This window comes from Diabrotica virgifera, chromosome 5 (genome assembly GCF_917563875.1).
Source record: "Diabrotica virgifera virgifera chromosome 5, PGI_DIABVI_V3a".
NCBI lineage: Eukaryota > Metazoa > Arthropoda > Insecta > Coleoptera > Chrysomelidae > Diabrotica > Diabrotica virgifera.
In genome coordinates this window covers 170590331-170615096 of record NC_065447.1, presented here as the reverse complement: position 1 = coordinate 170615096, position 24766 = coordinate 170590331, and the positions used below count along the sequence as shown (strand labels likewise).

At 33.0% G+C, this 24766-nt stretch overlaps 1 non-coding gene across 1 annotated transcript; it reads left to right on the top strand.

Annotated features, from left to right (window-relative positions):
* The first annotated feature begins 24133 nt into the window (after positions 1-24133).
* Trnam-cau (transfer RNA methionine (anticodon CAU)) lies at positions 24134-24205 on the top strand. Its single transcript has one exon. It is a non-coding gene; the product is annotated as a tRNA-Met (tRNA).
* The last annotated feature ends 561 nt before the right edge of the window (positions 24206-24766 follow it).

Here is a 24766-nt window from a genome sequence, read left to right as displayed (position 1 = left end):
TGTAAATAATCATGCTTGGAATCACTAAAAGAGACAGAATACCCAATAGTAAAACATGTAACTACAAAGAAAGGGAAATGGGCAGGTCACGTGGCAAGAACATTGAGCGACAGATGGACTAGAAGAATATTAGAATCGCGACCACGAGCAGACAAACGTATCAGAGGTCAACTACGGATGCTTTATATTTTGAGCTATAAAACTCAAAAGAGAGAAAACATATTGGCTCGTATGAATAAAAAAGTTAATGTACTTTATACTCCGAATAATGTTGGAGTACATACTCCACGTGGTAAGAATAAAAATCAGAAGTAGATGCTCAGCTTGAGTAGGTACTCTTATGTATAGTTTGTTGTGAGAATATACTTATTCTTGATATGAATAAAAATATCTTTATCCTCTTTAGGGTGATAATATACTCCGTAAATTTGGATAGTTACCAGACTTCAGTTTGATTGTGGTAAAGCTATGGCTGAGTTCAAGTTTAATTTGGCTTAAAAAAAATATTATAAACCAAGAGAAGTACGTGTGATTGTAACTTTAAAGTATTACATATATTGATTTAATAGAGAAAATGTTGAGTGGCTTCTAAATAACTTTTTGAGTGAAGATTCGGAAGAAATAAGATATGGTACTTTTACATATTATATGTAATTTGATAAAATGAAAATATTTTTAAGATAATATGTCGGTGATCCGGGATTTCGAACAGGACTGGGATAATATACTGGTGATCATCAAACTACTGTGTCTACGGTAGTGACGCAACTTGCTGACCAGATAATAGAAAACGCGCACTTAGGATAACATTTCTTCATACTCCGGCGGATATATAAGAAGCTCAAGAAAGATGGCAAACAAAGTACACTTTTCCGTATGCCCTTGATATATAGTATAGTATATGGCTAAGACCCCATGTGGGGTTTTGCCACTTTCGCTTTCTAGATCCATTTTACGGGGTGGATCAGTCCCCATGATCATTGTATTTGTTCACTAATATGTCTCCATTTCGTCCGGTCTATTGCCTTCTCTTTCCATTTAGTAATTCCTGCCCCTCTTAGGTCCTCCTCTACTTCAGTTAACCATTTCGATCTGGGTCGACCACGTCTCCTTTTTCCTCCTGGTTGCCACAATACCATAGCTTTTGGTACTGATTCTGGTCCTCGTCTCCATATAATATGACCCAGCCATTTGGTTATTTGTACTTTTATTTTCTTTACTATATCTTCACCATTCAATTCTTCTAAAATTTCTTTATTCGTTCTCCTTCTATACTCTTGTTCTTCGATTCTCACTGGACCCAGTATTGTCCTTATTATCTTCCGTTCATTTATCCTTAATTTCTCTTCTGCTTTTTTTGTCATAGTCATCGTTTCTGCTGCATACACAGTTATTGGTCTTATTATTGTTTTTTATATATTCATTTTTTTTGTTTGGTCAATATTTTACTCTTTACTGGTTTTCTATTTGCTTGGTATACCCGGTTTGTCGCAGTTATTCTTTCTTCGATCTCCGTTTTTCTTTACCCTTTGTTGTTTATCATAACGCCCAGGTATTTAAATTTCTGTACTTCCTCGAATTTTTTATTTCCTATCCTTATCTCTCCGTTTTGTTCTGCTTTTCCGAATCTCCTTAATTTTGTTTTATTTTCATTAATTATTAGTCCTATCTTCTTTCCCTCTTCTTCAATCTCCATTAATAATTTTTTCATGATTTTTCGTGTTTTTGTTAGATACTATCGCTATATCATCTGCATAGGCGATTAGTTGGTAACCTGATGCTCTTAGGTTTCCCTTGTGAATCTTTCTTAACACAAAATATACTGTCAGGTAAAATAGTGTTGCTGACAGTGAATCAATCCCCTTGTCTCACTCCTTTATTTATTTCAAACTCTTCTGTTTTCCCTTTTTGTGTTAGAATACTGATTTTTGATTTGTTTATTGAAATTTTTATTAGATTTCTTAATTTTTTACTTACTCCTTGATATTTTAGGGCTTTCATTATTTCCTTTCTCTTTATTAGTCAAAGGCTTGTTCAAAGTCTATAAATAATATTTCTCTTTCATGTTGATGTTCGTGTGCTTTTTCCATGATTTGTTTAATGGTATGTATGGCATCTGTTTTTGATCTGCCTTTTACGAAGCCGCATTGGTATTGTCCTATAATTTTTTTTTTTTTCATCCGTTAACCTCTTTTGTATTATTGACGATAATAATAATATTTTATAGGCAACGTTTAATAGTGTAATACCTCTGTTGTAGTTCTTACACTCATGCTGGTCGCCTTTTTTATGGATCGTTATAATCTGTCCAATTTCTCACTCATTCGGCATTGTCTCCTATTTCCATATTTTTTAATCAATTCGTGTATGTTTTCATGCAATATGTCCCCTCCGTATTTTATTAGTTCTAGATTTATTCCATCCTTCCCAGGTGCCTTTTCATTATTCCTTTTCAATATAATGTTTTTTACTTCTTCTAATGTTGGTTCCTGTGTGATCGTTTCTTCTTCGTCCTCGTCTTCTATTTCATCATTTATAACTGGTTCAATTAGTAATTCTTTAAAGTGACTTGTTCATATTTCTTTATATTCTTTCTCTTCCTCTACAATTTTGCCTTGTTTGTTTTTGAATTGAAAACTTCTTTAGGGACGTTGTGCGATTTTTGGATTGGGAAAAAGCATTGAATTCGCGACCGTCATCGCGACCTTTATATTTAGGGACGTTGTGCGATTTTTGGATAGGGGAAAAGCATTGAATTGGCGACCGTCATTGCGACCGTCATCGCGACCGTCATTGCGACCGTCATCGCTTATACTATATATTATGTGTATGTATATATAAATTGTGTAGAGGTATTTAAATTTAAAATAAATGTGAAACCTATTTTAGGATGGGGAAAAAGGATTGATTTCGCGACCATCATCGCGGCCGTCATCGCGTCGGCGAAATAAATTTTGTACATATATAGGTATATTGTGAGTATGTATACATAAATTGTATAAAAGTATTTAAATTTAAAATAAATGTAAAATCTATTTTAGTACGCGGAAAAAAAGATTGATTTCACGACCGTCATCGCGACCGTCATCGCAACCGTCATCTCTTCGATGAAATAAATTGTGTACGTGTATTATTATAATGTACGTATCATAATACTAATATTATTGAAGTGAAAACTTCTTTAGGGACGTTGTGCACTTTTAAGATGGGGAAAAAGTATTGAATTAGCGACCGTCATCGCCTTGGCGAAATAAATTTTTAAAGTCAAAACTTTTTTAGGGACGTTGTGCACCTTTCAGATGGGGAAAAATTGTTGAATTAGGGACCGCCATAGCTTCTGCGAAATAAAATTTTCAAGTGAAAACTTCTTTAGCGACGTTGTGCGCTTTTTAGATAGGCAAACATATTGAATTAGCGACCGTCATTGCTTCGACGAAATAATGTTGTGAAGTGAAAACTTCTTTAGGGACGTTTTGGTCTTTTTAGATGGGGAAAAAGTATTGAATTAGCGAGACCGTCATGGCGACCGTGATTGCTTCGGCGAAATACATTTTTGAAGTGAACACTTCTTTAACGACGTCGTGCACTTTTTAGATAGGGAAAAAGTATTGAATTTGCAACCGTCATCACTTCAGCGAAATAAATTTTTGAAGTGAAAAGTTCTTTAGGGCCGCTGTGCAGTTTTTAGGTGGGGAAAAAGTGTTAAATAAGCGACCGGTATTTTGTTCGACGAAATAAATTTTTGAAGTGAAAACTTTTTTAGGGACGTTGCGCACTTTTGAGATGGGGAAAAAGTGTTGAATTAGCGACCGTCATCGCTTCGGCGAAATAAATTTTTGAAGTGAAAACTTCTTTAGGGACGTTTTGCACTTTTTTGATGGGAAAAAGTATTAAATTAGCGGCCGTTGTTACTTCGACGAAATAAATTTTTGAAGTGAAATCTTCTTTATGGACGTTGTGTCCTTTTTAGATGGAGAAAAATATTGAATTATCGACAGCCATCGCGACCGTCATTGCTTCGACGAAATAAATTTTTGAAGCGAAACTTTTTTAGGGACGTTATACACTTTTTAGATGGAGAAAAAGTGTTGAATTGGCGACCGTCATCGCTTCGGCGAAATATATTTTTCAAATGATAACTTCCTTAGGGACGTTGTGCACTTTTGAATGCGAAAAAGGTATTGAATTAGCGACCGTTATTGCTTCGACGAAATAAATTTTTGAAGTGAAAACTTCTTTAGGTATGTTGTGCCCTTTTTAGATGGAGAAAAAATATTGAATTATCGACCGTCATCGCGACCGTCATTGCTTCGACGAAATAAATTTTTGAAGCGAAAACTTTTTTAGGGACGTTATACACTTTTTAGATGAGGAATAAGTATTGTATTAGCGACCGTCATCGCTTCGGCGAAATAAATTTTTTAAATGAAAACTTCTTAGGGACGTTGTGCACTCTTTAGATGGGGAAAAAGTATTAAATTAGCGACCGTCATTGTTTGACGAAATAAATTTTTAAAGTGAAAACTTCTGTAGGGAAGTTGTGCACTTTTTAGATAGGAAAAAAGTATTGAGTTTGCGACCGTCATCACTTTACCGAAATAAATTTCGTACGTACATAATATATATTATGTGTATGTATACATAAATAGCATAGAACGCCTATATAATATAGGTATAGCACTTCTTTCTGTATGTGGAAAAGCATTGAGCTTGTAAATTATATACTATAAGAAGTTTTCACTTCTGTCGGCACTCCCATGAGTGCTTTAATTTTTTTTTATTCCTTTTAGTTTACCTTTGAATGTTCTACTGTTTTCTTTTATTTTATTATAGAATTTTTTTGAATTTCTGTTATATTTTTCGTTCTCTATTTCCTGAATCTGTAAATCTATTCATTGTAGTTTTTGTTTTCTGTTTATTTTTTGCCCTCATTTCCCAGTAATTCGTAGTTTTCTGTCTTCTGCCGTGTTCGTTCTTATCCATTTTAATCTCGCTTCCACTTTTTTTCATAATATTTTGACATTCGATTTTTACCATTCTTTTTTCTTCTCCTCCTTCTTTTTGCCAATTGTTTTTTCTGCTGGTTCCTGTATGGCGTCTTTTATGCGTCCCGTTTCACATCAACATATTCTTGATTGTCATCCACTATTAGATATTTTTCCAGTTCTTCCTGATATTTCCTTCTTACTTGCTCTTCTTTTAGTTCTTCAGTGTCCCATTTCGTTTGTTTGCTTTTATTTTTACTCCTGCATGTTTTCTGCTTTATTTTTGATGTTACCATGAAATGGTCTGAGTCAGCACAGGCTTCTCTGTAGTATCTTACGTCCTTAATTGATGACTGTCTCCGCCTGTTTATCACAATATGGTATATCTGAGATTTAGTTTGCGGATCTGGTGATATCCATGTTATTTTGTGTTTGTCAGAATGTGGGAAATTTGTAATAGTTATGACCATATATGTTCTTGTTGCTAGGTTGCATAATCGTTGCCCATTGTCGTTTGTCCTTTTATGTATTGTGTGTCTTCCTGCTACAATTTCTGTGTATTGTTTTTTTTCTATTTGGGCATTGAAGTCTCCCAGTACCATGATCGTGTCCTCTTTGGGTATCTTTTCTATTTATTCCTCTATATCGTCATTCCATTTTTCTTTTTTTTTTTTCTCTGTTCGCATTTTCTGTAGGCGCATATGCGTTTAGTAGTGACATTTTGCTTGGTTTGGCTTCTATGCGCAAGTATGCAAGTCTGTTACTTATCGGTCGAAATTGTAGTATTTTTTACCTTACATCTCCGAGTATGATAAATGCTACTCCATATTGCCCTTGTCTTTCGCTCCCTGAATATATGAGGCTAAGATTTTTGTTTTCTAATTTGCCGCTTCCTTTCCATCTGGTCTCTTGTATAGCAGATACGTTTATTCCATATCTTTTCAGTTCTCCTGGTATCTCTTCCACTTTTCCTGCAGTTAACCGAATGCCCTTGATAATGGTGTGATCAATTTCACTCACATAAAAATTAAAAACCAACTCTTCATGGTGATGAAATATTAATCGAAAAGAGTATTACAGTATCAATGTTCAATCCACTTGCAATGCAGACGAGTGGTTTAAAGGCGTGGGCGCATCATGGCCAGGATTTGCCCATGATTCACGGATACGGAGAAGCTCACAAATTTGTAACATTGCTAAAAATAAGTTTAGGAGGTCAAATGCAATAATTTTAGGAGATGAAGGTTATGGCGTATCACCATGGTTAATGGTGCCCTTTAGAAATCCAAATACTCCTGCAGAGCTTGCTTATAGCAAATTATTTACAAAGGAGCGTGTATTAATTGAAAAATGTTTCGGACAACAAAAGCAACGATTTCCAACAATTTAAAAATTAAATAGAGAGTATCTACTCTTACGTACTATGAGTAGAAACTCATCACATTTTCTTATTAACTCCTTGAGAGATCTGCAATCTGCCTATTAGGCAATAAGCGTTTTTTCTGACAATGAAGCTGATGACATGTAGAGTATTATTCCAATGAATAATCTGTTTTAAATATATCTAAACCTAAGTTAAACATTGTTGGTATGAATTTACAATAATTTGCCTAAAAAAAACTAAACTAAAGTCTGTGTGATATAGATAGATCGGATGGCAGTAGACGTTTCAGCCTACGGATTTCATTGGCATCGCGCACGTTTAGTTGGGCCGCTAACCGATTCGGGTGCACTGACACTTTTTCACTATAGTTGACACTAAAACGATGTATGGCATTTTTGATGGATTCTAAAGGGATATCATGCTGAATGATTTCGTTACTGACGTAGTAGGGAGCATCAACAATATTTCGTATTACTTTATTTTGGAACCTCTGCAAGATAGATATGTTGGAGTTGCTAGCAGTTCCCCACAGCTGGATGCCGTAGGTCCACACAGGTTTTAAGATTATCTTGTATAATAATATTTTATTTTCTATGGAGAGTTTTGATCTGCGACCGATAAGCCAATACATATTTCTTAATTTGAGGCCAAGTTGCTTGCGCTTAGTGAATATGTGTTTTGTCCAAGTCAGTCGTCGATCCAAATGCATTCCGAAGTATTTGGCGCTATCAGATTGTGGAAGTTGACAATCAATAAATTGAACAGGTGGGCACGTTTCTCTGCGGAGGGTCAACGTCACATGTGTTGATTTCAATCCATTTGCTTTAATACGCCATCTTTTTAACTAGTTTTGGATCTTGTTTAGACTAGTTTGCAGGTTGCTAGAGGCTGATGTTGGGTCAGTGTGGGACGCCAAAATGGCTGTATTATCGACAAATGTCGTAACAGTGGTAAGTCGTGTTGATGGCACGTCTGAAGTATACAATAGGTACAGAATCGGTCCAAGTACGCTACCTTGTGGAACTCCTGAATTTATTGGATGCAGCTCTGTATATTCAGTTCCATGTTTTATTTGGAAGTGCCTATCTGTAGGAAACTCATCACATCAAAATATTTTTATTCATATGAAATGGAGTATAAACTTATACTATATGCTCATACTCATGAGAACATACTCGGAGTTTATACTCCGTTTTTATCCATACCACCCATTATCAAATCCTTTTGGCCATGCGCCATCTATTTGTCTTTTTGATTCATCAAAGCGATAGCAAAGCTAAGCTTTTGCTGATATATGTCAAACTTTTGCTTATAGATATACAGGGTGTCCCAAAAAGATTGGTCATAAATTATACCACACATTCTGGGGTCAAAAATAGTTCAATTGGATCTAACTTACCTTAGTACAAATGTGCTCAAAACAAAAGTTACAGCCCTTTGAAGTTACAAAATGAAAATCGATTTTTTTCAATATCTCGAAAACTATTAGATATTTTTTATTGAAAATGGACATGTATCATTCTTATGGCAGGAACATCCTAAAACAAAATTAGAGTGAAATTTGTCCACCCCATAAAAAATTTATGTGGATATTGTTCCCTTAAACCCCCCCAAACTTTTGTGTCCGTTCTAATTAATTCGTTAGTGTGGTACCATTAGTTAAACACAACGCTTTTAAAAATTTTTGTTTCTTAGTATTTTTTCGATAAGCCAGTTTTTATTGAGATGCGGCTTCTTTTTCAATATATTTACATACCAATTTTATGGGGGTTTTGTTCCTTTAAACCCCCCAAATGATTGTGTACGTTCCAATTAAACTATTAGTGTGGTACCATTAGTTAACTACAGTGTTTTTAAAACTTTTGCCTCTTAGTTTTTTTTTTCATAAGTCACCTTTTATCGAAATGTAGCTTCTTTTTCATAATACAGTAGAACCCCGATTATCCGGCTGCGGATTATCCGTGCTATGATTTTCTATTACTCAAAACTCAAGTTGCGTTTTTGAGGTTTTATCAAAATAACGTCATCGTAAATCACTCGACGGAAACTCTATATGACGAAAGAGAGACTCATAATGAAAGAATTATTTTTTTCTCTTATTTTTTATGGTAGGTACATATCGCATACCTAGTTCAATAGTGCCACAAGTGCAAAACACAATATTCTCGAGAAATGAGCAAAACTTCTGTAGTAAACGCGTTTTGCCCTGTAAATAATTTATTTTGAGAATGACTGGCTTCAAAATTACAATTTAGGTAGCAAATTATACACTTATTGGCTGGATCTTATTACAATTTATTAAAAATAAAACGTATTAATTAAATTATTATTAAATTATTATTTTGATAGTTATGGCGATATTGCATTGTGAAGAAATTCATTTATAAAACGATACCTAGGAGATACGGCGGCAATATAATGAAAAAATCAATTGATTTTTGCAGTTGTGGCCGTATTGAATTACATCGGTTGTATTGTGGCAGTGTATATTATCGCCATATCTCTCTTGATTTTTGCAGTTGTGGCCGTATTGAACGTATTGAATTACATCGGTTGTATTGTGGCAGTGTATATTATCGCCACATCTCCCAGTTATGGCCATATTGCATTTTCAAAACCTCCAAAAACCCTACAGTGAAATACCGAAGTAACTTACTTTATACTTATCCAAAACAATATTTTAGTTCAGGCTGTATTGCATTAGATGGGCCATTATACAGGGTGTTTCATTAATATTTGTCCATATAGTAACTGTAGAAACCCTAGCACAAAATACGAAGACTTAACCTAAAACGCTTAAATAAAATGTGTTTCCTTACTGAGTTACAGGGTGTTTTATCTAAAAATTTAAAAATTATTTTTGCTCAGCATTTTAAAACTATTCGACGTATCGTTTTCATACTGGGCAGAAAGTGCGACTACTACATACCCTACTAAATTATTATAAACAAACGTTTATAGCTACTACCAGAGGCGTACGACAGGGGATAGTGAATGGTTGACCCTTCTCAAATTCTACGCCACTGAAGGAATTACTATTTTAGTGCCATTTTTAGATTCTTCAATACTTTCTACATACATAATATACTCTTCATTGGTAACGATAAAGTCATTAGTTTTCGATATATTTGAAGTTAAATATAAAAGGGCACAGTTATTTTGATTAATTTACGATATCATTCATATGATTTAAATTTAAAAATTATTTGTACCCAGTACTTTAAAACTATTTAGCGTATCCTTATCATACTTGGTACAAAGTGTAGGTACTGTACACCCTACTAAATTAAGATAAACAAACGTTTCTAGCTACTACCACAGGCGTACGACAGAGATAGTGGCTGGTTGACCCTTCCCAAATTCTACGCCACTGACGAAATTTCTATTTTAGTGTATTTTTTGATTTTCCAATACTTTTTATGTAAATAATATACTGTTCATTCGTAACGATAAAATGATTAGTTTTCGAGATATTTGAAATTAAAAATGAAGCGACACAATAATTCATCAAAATAACCGTGTCGTTTCATTTTTAACTTCAAATATCTCGAAAGTTAATGACTTAATCGTTACGAATGAAGGGTATATTATTTTCATAGAATGTATTGGATAATCCAAAATTTGAACTAAAATAGCAATTCCACCAGTGGCGTAGAATTTGGAAAGGGTCAACCATTCACTTTCCCCCGTCGTACGCCTCTGGTAATAGCCAGAAACGTTTGTTTAACATAATTTAGTAGTTTATACCGTACCTATACTTCCTGCCAAGTATAAAAAGGATACGTCAAACAGTTTTAAAATTCTGAACAAAAATAATTTTTAAATTTTTGGATAAAACACCCTGTAACTCGGTAAGGAACCACATTTTATTTAAGTGTTTTAGGTTAAATCTTCGTATTTTGTGCTAAGGTTTCTCCAGTTACTATATGGACAATTATTATTGAAACACCCTGTATAGGCAATATTTTACAGCCTTAACCCAAAATTCGAATTTTTTGCAGTTGTGGCACAATTGAAATAGGTGTGCGATATGTATGTGTATACATACTACATATGTACATATGTATTATACATAATAAATACATGTTCAAATTATCCGTGCTTTTCACTTATCCGTGCCACCCTTCGGTCCCGAGGAGCACGGATAATCCGGGTTCTACTGTATACCTAAAAATGTAAATTATAAATAAATTTTCAGATTATTAACAGGTCTCTATAATCGTAGGTACTTAACCATATACAAAATATGTGGTGGATCCGATAATTATTCAAAATATCTCGATAAACACTGGCTTATCGAAAAAGTACTAAGAGGAAAAAAAGTTTTAAAAACATTTTGTTTAACTAATGGTGCCACAATAATAATTTAATTGGAACGCACACAAAAGTTTGGGGGGTTTAAGGGAACGAAACCCCCATAAAATTTTTATGGGGTGTACAAATTTCACTTTAATTTTTTTTAAGATGTTGCTGCCATATAAATGGCACATGTCTATTTTCAATAAAAAATCTCTGAGAGTTTTCGATATATGAAAAAAAATCGATTTTCATTTTGTAACTTCAAAGGGCTGTAACTTTTTTTGTGTGCAGTATTGTATATAGGTAAGTGAGATTAAATCAACCTATTTTTGACCCCAGAATCTGTGGTATAATTTATGACCAATCTTTTCTGGACACCCATAATTATGCGATTTCACTCAGTAGATTAAAGGTCCAAAAAGTCCTTAAATAAGCGTTTATTTCCTACTTTTCCCAAATTGAATTCCTCGCTATCTCGCTCTAAACCGTCATAACCGATAATAAATCCCTTAAAGCACTCCGAAGACAGAAACTCAAAATTGGACCGTATACAGCTTAGACACACACAACATATATTTAGCAAATGGCGATTTGGTGGCCGTTAAGCCCCCCGTAATCCAATAATCCCTTTGTAATTTATTCGAAGCCCGAGCGCGAAACTGATAAATATTTTAACTGGGTACGGATAAGATTCAACTAACGATGTGGCTCTGCAAGAAATGCTGATGTTTGAAGTTTTGCCGTTAGATGCTAAGGGGTGGTCGTAGATACTTAGCCTTAATAGGATTAAGTAGATAAGTTGACATTATAGATATACAGGGTGGATGACTACCAACGCGGCGGGGAGTCATAGAATGAAATAATTAAACAAGCTGAAAATGCGAGCATTAGCATTACGAAAACTTTGTTTATTTACGTATTTTATTTCATAATAATAATATGGAAAATTGCTATTATGAAAAATTGTTTAGAATTAAAAATTATGTTTTAATGTGCAATTATATCATTCTAATTTAAATGTTGTGAACTATAATAGTTATTTATGAAACAGTTCGTGAAGTATGCTTTTTGCGAACGCACGCGATGTTTAGAGCACGAGCGACAGCGGAACGAGTGCTATACATCGCGTAAGTTCTCAAAAAGTACTTCACGCACAGTTTCATACAAGATTTTATCTACGACAAACAAATAAAAACTGTAACTCTTCGTCACTGGAATTCATTTCTATTCTACAATTTTTAGAACTTTGATATTTAAAAATTCTAACTTCTTTCAAACCACAAAACTGTCAAAACTTTTGTTGTGATTTATTGCTCACATGTCATCACCATGACAACGCGAAAGTTAAGGATATATGATTATACGAAAGTGTGCCCAAAAACAGTGCGAAAAAGTAAATCCCATTTAAAATACATTGTTACTTCACGCACACTTTAAATTCTTCATGCACTGCTATCTATAATGACAGTTTTCACAAACTAAAAACTTATACATAATATGAGATAGAGTAGATAAAGGTACTTTGCTCTTGATCGAATTCATATTTTTTATACACCTCGTATAAAATTAATAAAATTTGATATATGATGGTTGCATCATAAATCTTAGACCATGAAGAGCTTTTTATGAAGAATAACTTTTCTTCGTCAAATTAAAAATAAAAGAGTTATAAATCAAAATGTTGTTGGTATCCATAATTTGAGAAAAATCTTCAAATATTTTTTTCCATTAGAAGGATGTAATTGCACATACCTATCAGACCATAATTTTTTATTCCAAACAACATTTCATATAGTCGGTTCGCTAAACTCAGACACAACTGGCTAGTGATTTTAGTCAGTAATTTTACCAATTTGTAAAAAAAATACTAAATAGTTAATAATTACTAAATAATTAGTAAACAAAAAAACATACCTACTAAAATCACTAGCTAGTTGTGTCCAAGTTTAGCGAACCGACTATAATAACAATTTTCATTTCATAACAAATGGAACAGTCCATTTATCATTAGGTACTCCCATTAAAGGGGAAGCCTTATACTCGTATAAACCTTTTTAAAATTGTTAATAAAGTATTGCTTTTAAAATATACTAAAATTATATTTTTGAACATCGTATTTATTTTATATAATAATTAAATTCACTATCAAATGTCATTTATATTTTATTAATACTTTATTTAAAAATTAGTTTGACATTCACGAAGTGTCAAACTCAAATAATGTAGGTTTGTTCCAACTCGATACAAAACCGTTCTTGAATCGTTACGAGCATGCGCAATAACGAATAATTATGCGCAGTAACACATTTTTTGTTATTGCGCATTCTCGTAATCGCTCAAGAATGGTTTTGTATCGAGTTGGAACAAACCTTGTATATAACCTATGCTTTGCTTAACAAATTCAGAGTAAAAAACTAGCCTACTTACTAGCAACGATTTCAGATGACGTTTAGTGTGTCGGCAGAATATAAAAGGATTGTGACGTCACATTTTAGAATTTGAGGTCGATTATCTCGAAGACGGTTAGAGATATCGAAATGCCGTTTTCAGATTTGGATTCAGAAGACAAAACTACATAAGACTCCGTCGACAAATCTGCTCTAAATATTGCAGGAATGGCAACGCAATAACACACACACTTTGCGAATTTACAAACGAAAAGTTTTCGTTGAAAACTTTAACGTCGAAATAAAAATTCCTGCTGTAGTTGGTATAATTTAAGTTAGGAATTAAAATTTAAAAATCTAGAGGTATTAGATAAATTTTCAGAACGAAAATTTTCGGACCTGTCAGTCCATCTTCAGTGAACTTGCTAAATAGCCCCACATCCAAAGAGTGGTTGGAATTTTCCTTAATTAATGCCGATGAAAGCGGACAACTTTCCAGGAATATAATAGTCTCTTCTCAAAAAATAGGTCACATATACGTATTGGTCTGCGTTAGGCTGTCAACTTAGGCTGCGACTGAGTTGACAGGTTAATGCAGACCAACAATATGCAACACAATTTTATTTTTCTGAACTAGCATTTATTTAACTATTATAAATTAAACGGATACGATCTTATTTTATACTATGTGGTTTTTGACAAATAATCAACAATATAAAATAAAAAAAAGAAAAAGTAATGTCTGGCACAAATTAATTGGACCAAATATTAAGTCAGCGTTATCACTGTGTGAAGTCACCCTTATGAGTCAAAACTTTATCAATTCTCTTTGGCATAGTACCTAAAGTCCGTCTGCTATAGCTTTTCCCATGCGGTACGATTAATTTTCAATCAAATTAAGTCAAAACAGAAAGTGAAACGTACGCCGATGTGTGTAGTATATAGTATACAGTATACAAAATGTATATACACATCGACGTTCGTTTCAATTTATGTTTTGACTTAATTTGATTGAAAATGAATCGTACCGCATGGGAAAAGTTATAGCGGACGGACTATACCTACTAATGTTTATATTAGCATTAATCTGATTGAACGTTATTCTAAATTCCCTGAACTGTAGCTATTAATTAACGCTTTTTATAACAGGTGCAATAGGGAACTTGCACATTTTTTATTACATAATATTGTTTAGTTTTGTTTAAAAACGAGATTTACAAAATTTCACGCTCCAAAAACTCATAATAACTTAAAAGTACAAATTTAAAGTCTTATGTGTTTTAAAATAGTTCAAACGACCCGTGACGTCACATAGTGTAACTTTATGGTTATATTTATATTTACGGTTATATATTTAGGTATATTATTCTTTTCTTCTTTAGTTTATTGGCCTCCACCTACTTGGGTATTTGGCCAGATCATCGTCGCGCAATAAGGGAAAATATTTATATTCTAATGACATTTATCGTATGTCATTGTAATAATATATACCAGTTTGTTGATATTGGAGTTTGATACCGTTTTTAAAAGAAATGAAAGAAGGTTTACTATGGAAAATAAAAGAACACACTATAAGTGTTGTTTAGTGCCATTTTGTAAAAGTATAAGTTTTCTATATATTTAAAAATAGTTCAAACGATCAAACGTATTTTCTACTGACGTTTATAATGTCCAATTTAAGATTATATACACTTTTGTTTACTTTGTTGGTGCAGAATGTAAACGCACAACCTTATGACGTCACGACGCGTTTTGAGCTAGCTGCAATAATTTGAATTTAGAATTGCCTTTAGGGTCCAAACGGAACACAAAAACAACTTTTTTCTACGAGCGTGCAAAAAAGTCTACTTTTCCGCACGCGTTTTAGTTTGCAAAGTTTTACTTTTCCGCATTCCTTTTCCGCATTACTTTTCCGCACTGAATTTAGATATTTTAATATGTTAAAACCAAAAAAAGTTAAGTAAAGTTTTCCATTTTAGTGGGGACATTCCATTTTTAACTTAATTTTCCATTTCCAACAATCGTTTTTTCCGATTATAGCGCCAATGTTGTCCATAATTCGCAAAAATGTTTCAAATAAAAGTTACTTATTTTTACGTAAGGAATCCGAATCTGTAATAAAAATGGGGGCTCTTATTTAAAATTTTAAAGTAACCCCCCACCTCACCTCCGTGGGGGTCGTGTTGGGTGCCATTCGATAGATTTTTCAAACATATTGAATAAGTGTATTTTTTAGTTTTTCGATCTGATGTTCATTTCGCGAAATATCGCGGGATTCGTATTTAAAATTTTAAATTTACCCCACACATCTCCGTGGGGAGTCTTCTTTCTTCGTCTATCACTCGATAGATTTTTGACAAATATTGAGCACGTATTTTTTAGCTTTTAGATCTATCGTTCATTTCGCGAAATATTCGCTTTTTTCTTGTGAAATTTTGTGACTCACCCATTTCCTTACGCCCCGCCAAAATCGTCAGATTTTTTAAATATACACTGTTTTGCATGTACTTAACACTTATCTTATCTTAATCTGACGATTTCGAGTTTTTCTAAGGATATATTTTTTTTTCGGCCCCCCCCTTAACGAACGCCCCTGTGTTTAGAGCCAATATATGGTAGAGGTACATTTACAGGGTACCAGGTTTCTCCCCATATGAAAATCTGACGCGCTCGAGTTACTGCAAAAATCCCCGCTTGGGCTCTCCTACCATTAATAACATTGCAATTTTTATAAATATATAATTTAATAGATTTATAAAGAAAAAAAAGTAGAACTAAAGAATTACAAAAACATTTATTTACACAAAAATCCGAATTTACAAATATGTACAAATACAAATATAAATAGTTTTTTAGTCATCTTCCAGTATACGAACCGGTTCTGTGGATTAAAAATGCTATATAGCGGACTATTCAAATTTGTCGAAAACAAAAATTAGTTTTTAAAAACGAACTCCTTCATTCTTGGCGATAAAAAGATTTTTTAAAAATAATTTTGTAGAATTTTTGAAGATCTATAAGACTGTAAATAATTAAATTCTGTTTTTAACGTCTGTTTTTAATTGGAGTGGGTTTAAAAGGCTCGAATAAGGGGGTGTTTGCTCGTAAATAGTGGTTTTAAACAGCTATATCTTGCTAACTATTCACTGTAATGAAAATCTATGCACAAGAAAGTTTTATTTTTTTAAAAGGTACAATTTAGTAATCCATAATTTTTTTCGTATCTCCGGTATTTTCGGAGATATTTTGAAGAAAAAGATGAAAAATACGAATTTGAAAAAAAATTATTTTTCTTTAAACTCCAATGTATGTTTGTAAAAGTAGGCCTTTTAATTAGGTCAAACTTCTTGGATGTATTTATAATAAAAATACAAATATAACTACAGAAAGGTAAAGACCAATTTTTAATTAGAAGGGTAGTTATGGGGTTGTTTCACTGATTTTTTCGTGGAGAAAAGCAGGTACCGATGTTTTTTTTTGATCATTGGTCGCTCAATTTTTACGCTAGAAACTTTTTATTATTATTTTTTGAAAGGCCTAATTGTGTGCTTGAAAAAAGATAATTTAAGTTTTTCTCGAAAAATGTAAAGTTTTCCCGTTATTTTGGCTTTGAATATTTCAAGTTATGCATTTGACGAAAAAAGCTAACTTTTAACATGCCGTATCTCGGATTGTATTAGTCGTAAAAATACTATAGAAAAAGAATTTGGTTTGTGTTACTAAAAGATACAATTTTTATATCTACAGTTTTATTTATTAAATTCATATTTTTCGAGTTATTCTCAAAAAACACTCAAAAAAGGTGTATTTTTTTTGTCGAAAAACTGTTACTTTCAACCGCGATTAACTCGAAAAATATTAGTTTTATGAAGAAAATGTAAAAAACATTTTTTTCTTAGAATTAAAATTTCCACCCCAGATGGGGTGGCAACCACCCCCAAGGTTTTAGCGTACAGCGGCATGATATAAAAAATGATCCTTGGACTATTCCCTACCTTCTGTGAAAATTTCAAGTAAATTATGCTGGACGAAAAAATTGCGAGGCAAAATGCTTCATTTGCTATCCTATATTAGAAGTGTATTTTTCATATGATGTCTAATAGACGCGATAGGGATATATCAGGGTACTTGAAGGCCATTTGGACGGGATTCTGCAGAAAGGATCCAAATCACACTTTGTTAAAACTAAGATATTAGCCAAAAACTTTACGATTAAATTTAAAATTCTCTATTAAAAAGAATCATGGCTTAACATTAAAATCGTCAATATATGCATTAGATTTGATTTCACACATACTGTTTGATTTAAGAAAACAGTTGTTTTAAACAAAAAATCCACAAAGTCTCCAAACATTTATTTTCCATTATTGAGTTACATAATCAGGCGTATAATATAAAAAAATGTTAATATGAAATTACTGGAATTTAATAATTTGTTCGATTTCAAAATCTGGAAGTCCCGTGAATTCAAGAAAATAGTTGTTTAAAAAAAATCCAATTTTGTGGCTTGGTTCCCTTCTGCAAAATAACTTAAGTGAATTTGCATAAAGGAACCAACCCACATGGATCTTTTCTGCAGAACGCTGTCATGCTGCAACGATAATGTTGGTTGGTTCTTTCGCTCATAGAGGACGGTATATATCATATATGGCTTGGTTCTTTTCTGCACAAGTATCTAGGGGGTGTTTTACAACCTATGAGACTGTTAATAGGAAAAATACATATTTGTGGTTTGGTTCTTTTCTGCAGAAACCCGTCCATTTTAAAACAGGAATATTCATTTTCTGTGTTTGATAGGGGCAGGGGAGGCATTTGCCCCCCCCCTGGCCCTGAAAATTACTGAAATTTACAAAAAATACATCAATTTTCATCATTACATCATATATAATATATTGTATATATATAATGCTTGGCCCCCCCCCCCAATCAAAATTTCAAATGACGCTCCTGATTTCATTGATAAAAGACAATAATTCTTCTTGTAAAATACTTTTGTACTTCCTAGCATTGACAGTGCCATTGACTAAAAGGAAATACCCAACTTCTTGAGAGGACATACAACTCCAGGATATCGGAGATATCAGCGATGTGCATAATGCAGATTGAGATAATGTATTGAGATAGCATGGACCCACTTTACAGCCAATTTTCGAGACGAAACTCGGCAACCCTTGTCGACGAATAAAGCTGCAGAAAGTATCCGAATAGCACGTTCATCTGTTTCGGTAATTTTTGAAATACAATCAGTTTTAACTTTTTTTAATATTTGCCATTTATTATATAATAAAATTATAGTTATCAGAGTTTATTGAGGAATATCTAAATTTTGACCAATTTTAAGTCCAGACAGTCCTTTGTTGTGGAACACAACAATGAAATTTCAAAATTCATTAGATAAACACTTTCCGCGAACCATATCGACAAGCAAATAAATTAAATCAACTTCAAACTAACTTCATAAATTATTTCTTCAATACACACTTGAAATTAGCTATTTGTATAAAAAGGGAGCAAAGTGCTACTTTTCCTCCCGAGAACGAAGTTTACTTAGTAATCATTCAAGAGAGGAAAAGGCACTTTACTCCCATGTTATACATATGGTTTTTCCACCTTCCTCAATTAACAGTCTTTTTTTCATTTTTAAATCATTTATTTATGTCTTCTTTTTCTTCTTCAGCCTGTGTTCGTCCACTGCTGGACATAGGCCTCTTCCATTTGCTTCCATCGATTTCTACTCTTGGCAATTCTCATCCACTGCTTGCCCGCGACTTTTTTGATATCATCTGCCCACCTCTTCTGCGGTCTGCCTACTCCTCGCCTGTTCTCTCTTGGTCTCCAGTTTGTTAGTCTCTGTGTCCATTTTTCGGGATTATCTCGGGCAACATGTCCGACCCATTGCCACTTGAGCCTTGCTATACGTTCTGCATTTATTTATGTAACTAACAAAATTTATTAGAGAACTAAAACTAACAAGTAGGTACAGTATAATTGTCAACTGTCAAATATAGGTCAAAATATTAATGTAAACATTGTTAAATCAAAATAACAATTTACTATTTTTTACCAATCTGCAAAAATCTGCGGTAAAAATTTTACCGCACTCCCTAGGGAGTAAAAGTACTTTTTTTCCCTGGGGAGGAAAAGTAAGACGCTCCCTACAATGAGGTCAGGAAATGTATGCGTTGGATAGAGATAGGTGGAAATAGTTATTTTCCTAACTAGCGCGGAAAGTGATACTTTCCCGCACGAGACTGCCGTTGACCCGAACGACGCGATAGCGGAGTTCGGCAAGCAGTCGAGTAGTTGGTATATACTGTTATGATCTGCTTTCTATTACTTTTATATTAATTATTATTTATTTGATCAATTATTTAATTAACGCAAATCATACATAAAAATATTAAGAAAAAATCTCAGGGTGCCTTTTGTCAAAAAAAATTTAATTAAATTCTCTTAGGTTATACTTATCCTTTCTCGTGGCTTCAGTATCTCTTAGTTGATCCTTATAGGGATAAAATAGGAAAAGGAAATAAATAGAAAAATCATAAATAAACACATACAAATACCTTTATTATCAAAAGCAATGCTCTATAAATTTATCAATTAAATCCTGTGGGCATAACTGTCCAAAAGAAACTTTTACCATATAAATTAATCTAATTCAAACAAATATTTATCACTTTGTTCTTGATATCCTTAACAAAAAACAAGCTAAACAAACAAATTTGGTATTCGCAAATTACTTATACTTCCTATTAAATTTTTGAAATGTTGGAATCTTAAATGCATATGCTTTTACGTAAAAAATTTTAACTTCTGATTATAAAGAAAATCTATCACATAGGTTATTGACGACCTTTTTGATTCACACACAATGATGTCTCCTCTTGACACAAACAGCTCCTCCTTGTTGATTATGTTAGGCTACCAATCAAAGCCCTCTCCGTTCTCAGCAAACAATCCAGCACGATACCAGCAACTATTTCTCCAAAGCACAAGCCAGGCCTCTTTTTGCCAGTACTCGTTTAATAAACTCCAAAACTCTCTCCTCTCTTTCTCTCAACAATAATCTCCTGAGACCCAAGTATCTTTTTTACTTGGTGCCACAAATAATTTTAATAACGATAATTCTTGTAACTTACTCTCTTGGACTTTACAGAATCAAAGAGGTATTTCTTCTCGATTTGATTTGTCTCTCGTTCCACTTTTCAGCTACTCTCACTATCAAAACAACCACTAGTACTTGCTTCTGAACTACTCACGAAAACTTTTGACTGCTCTTCTCGAATGCCGGTAACCGGAATGGGACGTTTCGATGCCGCCGGTTCATCGCCGGCCGTTTCGATGCCGCCGGTTCATCGCCGGCCGTTTCGATGCCGCCGGTTCATCGCCAGTCCATTTCATCTCCGTCATATCTCGCATTTCCTAGAATTCCTAATTAATACTGAAAATAACTAATAATTGTAACTGTCGAAAATTCGGAAATATATCAGATGGCAATTAATTGACTGGCGATGAATCGGCCGGCATCGGCATCGAACTGGCGGCATCGAAACGGCGGCGATGAAACGTCCTAGACCCCCGGTAACACAATAATCCCTCATTCCAAAACTATCTGAAAATTCAACCTTCTCTCCTTCCGATTCCAAATTGCCAAACCAATCAGAGACCTTTCTTCTTCCCCATTCTTTTTTTCATTCGAAAAAGCCACTCATACTTTCAAAAATATTCCTACCATCATAATAATTACTTTCAGGAAATTCTAGAAAATTTATTCGGGGTTAAACAAAAAGATATTAAAATTCCAAACTTTCTTTACCTTAATTTTCTAAGAACTAATTACCTATGGCTTCTACCTTTCCCGTAATAAACAATCGGTTTAAAATAATAATCCTAAATAAACTTTCACTTCACTTTTATTTACAAATGTCTTTAAGTCTTCAAGGAAAAACTCATTAAGGAGAAACCTACTACGTGAAAGCTAACTTCTAATAAATATTTACAAATCAATATATAGGGTGTATCAAATTTATGTGCCCGCGTTATATAAAAAAAATAAAATTTTTATTCTATCTTTGATTGATAAATTGATACACAATAATACACATACACGTTAGATGTCTCGAGTTTGCTAAACCTGTTGTCGGATTTGAGTGATTTTTTTAGTATATTATAGCCATATTCTTTACCAATATCGCTGTAATAATAATGTTGCTAGGCAAGTAAATGTCATTTTATACCGGGTGTAAGAATAATACTGTGTGTTTAATAGAAAAGTTAGGTACGTTAACAATTAGCGATGGTTTTCGTCAATAAAGCCTTATTTTCTGCTTAGTTTACTAAACAAGCCTAACCTAGGCTATGAGAAATTAACAATTTAATTGATGTCAAATTGTTAACAGTCAAAAAGTGTCTAGTTTGTTGTGAAAATTAGTAGATTTATTATTTAAACTTTGAATTAAGTCCGTACCTATATTTTTTGTTGTTTGGTGGAAATGGAACGCGCTACAAGGAATTTGACCCGCGATGAGTGACTTCAAGCAGTAATCTTTCATAGCTAAGGTCTTTAGCTACCATGCTGTCGGCTCCTTATATTGGTAACAATTAGTGTTGCCCAAAATCGGTCTTGATCTTGCAGTCTTGGTCTTGTTCTTGCGTTTTAGCAAGACCAAGACCAAGACCGCCTTATTTTAGCAAGACCAAGACGAAGACTGACCGTGCAAGACTTGAGCAAGAACAAGACCAAGCCTGCGAGACTCTTGCGTCTTGCAGTTTGAGTGTCGTTTTATGGAATAATACAGGGTGTAACAAAAATACAGGTCATAAATTTAATCACATATTTTGGGATCAAAAATAGTTCGATTGAACCTAACTTACCTTAGTACAAATGTGCACATAAAAAAAGTTACAGCCCTTTGAAGTTACAAAATGAAAATCGATTTTTTCCAATATATCGAAAACTATTGGAGATTTTTTATTGAAAATGAACATGTGGCATTCTTACAGCAGTAGTATCTTAAGAAAAAATTATAGTGAAATTTAGACACCCGATAAAAATTTTATGGGGGTTTGGTTCCTTTAAACCCTTCCCAAACTTTTGTGTACGTTTCAATTTGATTATATTATTGTAGTACCATTAGTTAAACACAATGCTTTAAAAACTTCTTTGCCTCTTGGTACTTTTTCGAAAAGTCAGTATTTGTCGAAATATTTTGCATATTACTTGTCAAATCCACCACACATTTGAAAAAGGCAACGTCGCAATTGATGACGTCGGTAGTCTGACTTTCGGACTACCGCTTTCGAAACTACGATTTTAAAGTACAAATTCTGGTAAAATTTATAGTATTTTTTGAGTCGAACAAGAAAATATTATTAATTAGAAGTTTGTACAAAATAATATTAAAAGTAATTCCTTGTAAGTAACGTTTATTATACAAAAAAAAAACCAATAGCAAGAATATAAACGGGATTCATTTTTTTCGAATCCTAGGAAAACTAATAAGTATTTTTCAAAAATTTAAACGCAGAGTGAAAGATTACGTTAGAACCGAGGGCCCAGAGTCCCTGAAAATTTCTGTTTATTTTAATAAGTTACAGGGGTGAAAAACTAAGAAAATTTAGTGTGATTTTTAGTTTCAAATATGTCATTAAAAAAAACTTTTTATTCATTCTAAGGGACTTTCAGCCCTCGGTAATAAAGTAATCTTTTATTCTTCGTTTAAATTTTTCAAAAATACTTATTATAGTTTTCTCAGAATTCGAAAAATGATTACATTTAAAATACAGGCGTCAAAATTTTGCATTTTGTTCCTTTCCCCTTAAAAAAAAAGAAGTCAATCTTTGAACACACTCAGTGATCAAAAGATACAAAGTTGGTTCAAAGAGGGCGAAACACATTTCTAAGAACTGGTGTTTGGATCTTTGATTCTATTCAGAAAATTTTTCCCAGCCCGAAATAGTGGATGTGTCAGTTATTCGTAAGGGGATTTTTCCACATTCTCTATTTCATTTGTTTGATTTCCCCTTAAAGTTTGTCGCATTTATTTAGAAACGCCCTGAATTGATAAAGAACAAATCTAGTTGTTAAACATAAGCGAATTAATCAAAAAAACAGAATGTTAAGAAAACCGGAGGCTATAGTTGGGTTTTAATTTCAGTATTTTATAAATGCCCTGTACACCATAAAAATTTAACTGGTTAGCAACAATATTATTACAGCGGTATTGTTAAAGAATTAGGCTATAACATATTAAAAAAATCACTTAAATCTGCCAACAGGTTTAGGAAATATAAGACATTATAACTGACAAAATTTTTAAGTGGACGGATTTCTATATGCCCGCAAGTTTATATAAAAATATATTATATTGAACTAAAATCATCTTAATAACATATCTTTTAATGTTCTTTATAATTTGGAGCACGAAATATTGTAAAATATTTCAGTTTCTCTGTAAATACAGTGAAAATTATTTAAAAACAAATGAGAACTGTCAGAATTAATCGGTCTACCAATAGATGTTGCCAAGTTTCAACTTCATGGCTTGTTAAGTAAAGGTGGCTATGCTACTATAGTATTTTTACTACAAAAGCGATATTACGTAGGTCAAAATTTTTGACGTAAGAAAACTGTCAAAACATTAGAATGTGACTTTTCATTATTGCCATGTTTATAGAACTGTCAAAACATTAGAATGTGACTTTTCATTATTGCCATGTTTATTATAAACATGGCAATAATGAAAAGTCACATTCTAATGTTTTGACAGTTCTCTTACGTCAAAAATTTTGACCTACGTAATATCGCTTTTGTAGTAAAAATACTATACCTATAATTCAGCGAGTGAGTCGATTTTTTCCTTTCAAGTGTAGTTATAATTATTATTGTTGTAATTATATTATTATAATTTAAAATTAAAAATTGATCTGTTTTGAAATTTGTCTCCAAAATCACTTACTCTCGAAAAAATGAATTTATTCCCTAATTTTGTCCCTCACTGTATATTTTTCATTTTTATTGAAAGAAAAATATGGAGCTAAATTGTAATATCACCTTCTTTTAAAACGGTAGCATAAGCAGAGTGGCGCAGTGGAAGCGTGCTGGGCCCATAACCCAGAGGTCCGTGGATCGAAACCACGCTCTGCTAACTCTTTTTTGTTTTTTGCGCTATTAATGTTTGTTGGTTACCATTTTGATAATTAATAAAATAAATAAAATATTATTTTCTCTAGCATTTATTTTTATGGTAACATTCGTAAAACGTTTCTAAAACTATAAGCTTGTGAAATGTTTTACACTGATACATTTTTTAGATGGGATTAAACATTAATTAATAGTTGTCATGTTAAAAATTTCTATTTTCATTTACGCTTCCATTTACAATTCTACAGACAATTCTAGACTACATAACAACAAATAAGAACATACATCCGTCCCAAATATTAGGTGTGGTAACCTCGAATTCAGCGAATGTGGGAAGTGACCATAGTTTGCTTATCTGCGAAATACGAATGGAAGTCCGATAGAAAACAAGAAGATCGCAAACAGTTGAGAAAACACAAAGAATAAACATCGAAAGCATGTGTTAGTGTTGGCCATCAACCATATATCTATTTAAGAAAAGAGTAACTTCCAATATAGAAGCAAATAAAATCTTGGAGGAAGATAACATAGAAATAGCATGGAAAAACTAGAAGATGATCTCAAC